We start from the raw sequence: 6,647 nt of genomic DNA, 5'->3' as shown, positions 1-6,647 counted from the left end.
TAGAGACCTCTAACCAGCTGGTTTATATGCGCTACTACAGTTCACTGATAGGACAAGCTCAAATTAATCAATCAGCCACCTGCAGGCAGGATAAATTTCATTGACCTGCCACAATCTACCCCTCCCTTTTGTATCGTCGCCCCGACGATAAGCAACTCTTGCTACTCACTTCCAGGGCCTAAAGAGGGCAAAACAACATTAGACACAGAAGTCACGCACCTAAAACCATTTATGAGAACAAGCGATACACAAGTCCTCCAACATGATTAAAACACGAGTAAGGCACTTGTTACAGGTCCTCTGCCTTTACGGCTACTCGACGAGAAACAAGTGATGCACAAGTCCTCTTACCATACCGGCTAAATGACGAGAAACAAGTGATGCACAAGTCCTCTTACCATACCGGCTAAATGACGAGAAACAAGTGATGCACAAGTCCTCTTACCATCACGGCTAATTGACGAGAAACAAGTGATGCACAAGTCCTCTTACCATACCGGCTAAATGACGAGAAACAAGTGATGCACAAGTCCTCTTACCATAACGGCTAATTGACGAGAAACAAGTGATGCACAAGTCCTCTTACCATCACGGCTAATTGACGAGAAACAAGTGATACACGAGTCCTCAAACATGGCGGCTAAATGACGAGAAACAAGTGATACACGAGTCCTCTTACCGTGACGGCTAAAAGACGAGAAACAAGTGATACACGAGTCCTCTTAACGTGACGGCTAAATGACGAGAAACAAGTGATACACGAGTCCTCAAACATGACGGCTAAAAGACGAGAAACAAGTGATACACGAGTCCTCTTACCGTGACGGCTAAAAGACGAGAAACAAGTGATACACGAGTCCTCAAACATGACGGCTAAAAGACGAGAAACAAGTGATACACGAGTCCTCTTAACGTGACGGCTAAATGACGAGAAACAAGTGATACACGAGTCCTCAAACATGACGGCTAAATGACGAGAAACAAGTGATACACGAGTCCTCAAACATGACGGCTAAAAGACGAGAAACAAGTGATACACGAGTCCTCTTACCGTGACGGCTAAAAGACGAGAAACAAGTGATACACGAGTCCTCAAACATGACGGCTAAAAGACGAGAAACAAGTGATACACGAGTCCTCTTACCGTGACGGCTAAAAGACGAGAAACAAGTGATACACGAGTCCTCTTACCGTGACGGCTAAATGACGAGAACAAGTTATGCACGAGTCCTCGAACATGAAACAAGCAACAAAAAAACACAACCCTCAGCGGGCCATATTTTTAAGACTCGAACTGGTCACTCCCTAAACGTGCATGAGCTCGACAAACTTTACAATTACACTCTGTAACAGTAGATACCATTCAGCTACTGTCGGTCAACACGAAATTAAAATCCACCCAACCATTTGACAAGATGGGGACCTGACAACCCTACAACCGGGTAACGCCCAGGCATTTTCTTTAACGCAGCCTCTTGTCTGCCACCTAAACTGAGCCCCAAGTTCCCAGAGTAACCGACACTTACCACCACCAACAGGAGATCCCGGGTAAAAGGGAAAGTTCTCCACAATCCAGACAGACGCTGCTGCTTTGCTTTAAAAAAAAACACAAGAGAACAGAAAACACAAAATATAAACCAATATGATTACCCACGTCTCCACCTGGCAACTGTGGGACCCTGCCGACTACGCCAGAATGTAGCGGCACGAGCATATGTGGAATGGTTTTAAGCATAAATGATCTCTGCTAACGACTACGCCACCCTGGAATCTTGCCAGGGACAATAAAATATAGTTTGTTATTTAAGGAAACACAGGTTCGTCCACAGTAAGACGGCAGAAGACGTGGGTACAAAAATATAAAATTTGTTTTATTATAGATAAATAATCAATATAAAAATGCACATACATCAACAGCACTCAATGTAGACAATTTTGTGGTTCAACAAACACACATGGAGCGACCTGAGTCAGCGGGACAGGAGCCGAGGCAGAGCAGTGGATAAGGGCACGTAAGGCCTCCACAACAAGTCACCTTTCGGCGTATACCTGTGCATATACACTCACACCACTCAGCACACAACACTCGTGAGGGAGACCACCACCAACAATCCGCCCCTGCTTTGTGCACTCAGCTCCTGGAACAGAAATGTCACTGTTGAAACACACTCAGAATTGTCACTGTTGAATCACACTCAGAATTGTCACTGTTGAAACACACTCAGAATTGTCACTGTTGAATCACACTCAGAATTGTCACTGTTGAATCACACTCAGAATTGTCACTGTTGAAATCACACTCAGAATTGTCACTGTTGAAACACACTCAGAATTGTCACTGTTGAATCACACTCAGAATTGTCACTGTTGAATCACACTCAGAATTGTCACTGTTGAATCACACTCAGAATTGTCACTGTTGAATCACACTCAGAATTGTCACTCCAAGAGACAGAAATTGAAGTAGAGATATTCACAGTTTTAAGTTTACCATGTTACATTCGGAGTCAAAATACAAAATAAAAACTAATACAAATGAAAAAGGAAACTTTCCTGGTGTCACACAAGACACAGAAACATCCCTGAAATAAAGGGCTCACAGGGATGCACACACACTAAAATTAACACAAAGGACAGCGATTTCAGTCCTTTGTCCACAGCAGAATAAATGGAGCAAAACAAAAACAAAAGCAGCAAAGCAGCAACGCCTCCGGAAGTAGTCCCACGCAGTCAACCGCACGGAAACTAATCGGTGGTGCAGACGCGACCAATCGGTCCTTATTACATCTATTAAGTTAAAAAAATAAACATTCAGAAACTCTGTAATTTAACTGCTAACAATTAATAAAATCGAGTTTCTCTCAACAGATCGCCATTTAACCCAGGCAAACATTTAAAACACATACCTTATAAGTGCGATCTCTGGGAACCAACTCAGTCAGGCAACAAACACGCATGTGGGCTGAAAACTCATCTCGTCTATCAGATGGACAGCAAGCATGCACATCGGCGATAACTAAACATTACTGGCGGGAAGCATCAACACCCATGCTTTGACCATCCAGGGTAGGCTACAACCTCAGCCGAATGCCAGCCGTGATAACTTGCATGTCGCCCTGGAAATAAGCTAATGTTAGCTACAGTATGCCATTGATCGACCAGCTTACAACATCCAACATACCTGAATGACGACGGAAAATGACGACACGGGAAGGGGCGGTGCCTCGTGACACCAAACACTCTAACCAGCTGGTTTATATGGGCTACTACAGTTCACTGATAGGACAAGCTCAAATTAATTAATCAGCCACCTGCAGGCAGGATAAATTTCATTGACCTGCCACATTTTGAATGAATGGTATAACTGAAACCTAGCCTATGTTGTGAATAATTGTATTCTTAAGAGCACTTAATGATTTATGTTCAGCCAAAAATGACAAGATTAGTTAGGGACGGACATTATTCTTCATTCAAATCCTCACAGCACATGGTCCATCAGAATCAAAGTGCAACAAATAAAGTTATGTATGCATGCAACAAAGTTTAAGCAACAGATGTAACCAAGACACACATGCCAAAAAAAAAAAATTACTTTATGTTACTCTTCTGGCCCTGCTGTTGGATTGGGGGGGTCTCTTCTATCTGTCCCTCTGTGTCTTCTATCTGTCCCTCTGTGTCGTCTATCTGTCCCTCTGTGTCTTCTATCTGTCCCTCTGTGTCGTCTATCTGTCCCTCTGTGTCTTCTATCTGTCCCTCTGTGTCGTCTATCTGTCCCTCTGTGTCGTCTATCTGTCCCTCTGTGTCGTCTATCTGTCCCTCTGTGTCTTCTATCTGTCCCTCTGTGTCTTCTATCTGTCCCTCTGTGTCTTCTATCTGTCCCTCTGTGTCTTCTTCCATCTGACATGTTGCTCGTTCCATTTGTCCTGTCTGTTGCTCTTCTGCATGTTCTTCTATCATTTCTGCCTGATGCTCCCTTTGTCCTGTTCGTTGCTCCTCTGTCTGTCCTGTCGTTTCTATCAGTTGTTCTGGCTGGTCTGTCAGTGTGTTTGTCTGTGTTTTTTCACTTGGATGATTCTTTAAATAAAATAAAAGGTTTCACTTTTGTCCTGGCAGAGGTCTCTTACGGGACATCTTTGAAACCTTAAAGAATTCATGGTCATGTTGTGTTGAGTTATGATTTGATATTGGAGCTAGCGTTGCATTCAGAAGAACAGATGAGATGAGATGAATAGCCGTTTCTCAGCATATTTTATTGTGAGCGGCAGCAGACGCATCATTCTCACGGTCTGACTGACAGCCTTCAGTTTAACTACGGTAAATCAACTGGGACAAACATACTGATGCAAACAAAAACGCATCCTGTATAGCCGACACTTTAGTGCCCCCCTGTGGCATAAACATGCACAATACAGAACAGTACTGCATTACATACATACAATACAACTGAGGACATAAGTTAACATATTTTAACATGTTGGTTTAATAACTTTACTCTCGGTTAAAAAACGAGCCTAACTTCTGTTCCACAAATTTTCCATATTTGTTAAATTCTTTGGAATACATCTCTTACCTGTTCGAAAAAGTGCTGCTATTAAGTCCTACAGAAAATAATGTTCATCCAAAGTGAGTCCTTTTGGCCTATTAATAAAAAGATAAATGCCATGTGAATAAACAATGCTAGGAACTGATGTTTTGAACATGCAGCAGCCTATACTAGGTTAACAAGGTGCTCTCCTGCTATGACAGCTGTCACTCATGTTCACAAACGAACACACAAGCAAATTATTTATTTCAAGATGTAAAGTTTAAGAGCGTAAGTAGTACTCAAGGTTGACATTTCATTGTGACATACCTCTCAGCTGAGCTCAGATTCTCATCACCAGTCGTCGCGGTTTTCCCATAGACAGTATATAAGAGGGTTTTCCCCGCCGTCTTTCTTGTATCTCTTCTTCTGTTACTAAGTTCGGGGTGCAGCGCATAGGGTTCAGTGATGCTCATCAGCGCCATCTATGGTCGGGGAGTTTTTTTTTTGCGTGAGAAATGTGATGTGTGGCGTGAGTGCGTGTGAAAACAGGCAAAACCGCGTGTCACACGGCGAAAGCGTGAGAGTTGGCAGCTCTGTATTTATTTACCCCCAACTCTCTTTGCAGAACACACTTGCTCCCTGTGTCTCCATTTTCTCCAGCATAATCTTTTTTTATTTTTCTCCTTTTTGCTGCAAATCAGCGCACAGACAATTTGTCTATTTCTTGCGGGCTATCATTTTTAACAGCAATTCAGTCTCGTGCGAGAACTCCGGTCTCACGCACGCAAGATCTTGCGTTATTTCCTTATCACTTCTCGTGTGCGTTTAGTTGTGAAACGTAGTTTGCAGACCAGACAGAAGTTGTCGGCGATTCTTTTTTTTTGTAAAGTCATGCAGTGTGTAACCTCCTGTTGCTGATCCATCGTGCAGTGTGAACACACCAGCAACTGAATGATGCCCCAGATAGTCGTGCAGTGTGAAAATAATAGTGACCCGACTACTTTGAAACATCTAGCTTGATTCCCTGTTGTCAAGCCTCAGCTCCTCCATCATTAGACCTAAGAGATGCCCATATTTATTCCGGTTGCTCTTTCCATATTTCCATATTTGTCGTGTTTAACAATTGCATATTTGTACCTTTTGTAGAACTTTATATCTTTAATAAAATGTATATTTTTTTACATATCTATATATCGACGTCTCCTGCCTATTCCCAGTGAGTCAACCTGTGTTGCCTATTATCCATATAGTAAAATAAATCCCTGTGTGGGATTCCAGGGTGTTGTAGTTGCTGTTCAATCTTCAAGCCATCTGTGCTCTGCAACATATATGTGAGCAACATGTCTGCAAAAGTTTGTAGTTTTGAGAAAACAATGTTTATGCATGGTTAGTGATTTTTTTTAACAGTTTTTTCCCTGTTATTTAAAGGTCCCATTTTCCCTGTGTTTTTGAAGCTTTGATTGTGTTTACAGTGTGCAATAGAACATGAGTTCATGTTTCGCATGTAAAGAAAAACTGTATTTTTCACAAAATGTACTTATCTGTATATTGGTGTTTTCACTTTCCTAAAAACGGGCTGATTACTCCCTTGTTCTATGAACTCCCTCCTTCAGAAATAACAGCGTCTCGACGACATGGCGACAAACACACTCTACAAACGCAACTCTTCCTCTTCTCTGTAGGAGCGCAACAAGACCACGCCCCTTTTTTTGTGTATTCCTGTGTGCGGAGGTTAGTCAAAAAACGGTTCGAGTGACGTCATTAAAGCAGGAAGTAGAGGATGTAGTCCAAACCGGCCGTTTGCTGGAGGCTTTGAAAGGGGACTTCTGTTAACCCTCTGGGGTCTAAGGTGTTTTTGGGGTCCTTGAGATGTTTTGACATGCCCTGATATTTGTATTTTTTTCAGTTGCTTATAAACATATTAATGGCAAAGTTGTAATTACACTCTATTTAGCACGAACATGACTATCATAATATGTGAGCAACATGTATGTACATGTTTGCATTTTTGAGAGAATATTATTTATGCGTGGTTATTAAAAAAACTCAAACTTAAATTGTCTGATATAAGACCACAAACGACCAACTTCACATATTCCCACAATACTTTTGACTAATGGAT

The 6,647-nt window shown here is 42.0% G+C and overlaps 1 protein-coding gene across 1 annotated transcript in view; it reads left to right on the top strand.

Annotated features, from left to right (window-relative positions):
- Positions 1 to 6,647, top strand: part of LOC307004156 (uncharacterized protein) — a 149,430-nt gene that overhangs the window by 114,526 nt on the left and 28,257 nt on the right. The gene's annotated exons all lie outside the window — the stretch shown is intronic.

This window comes from Phoxinus phoxinus (genome assembly GCF_949152265.1).
Source record: "Phoxinus phoxinus genome assembly, chromosome: 9".
In the NCBI taxonomy this organism is placed as follows: domain Eukaryota; kingdom Metazoa; phylum Chordata; class Actinopteri; order Cypriniformes; family Leuciscidae; genus Phoxinus; species Phoxinus phoxinus.
Note: the sequence above shows the minus strand (reverse complement) of the source record. Positions and strands in the feature narration are given on the sequence as shown.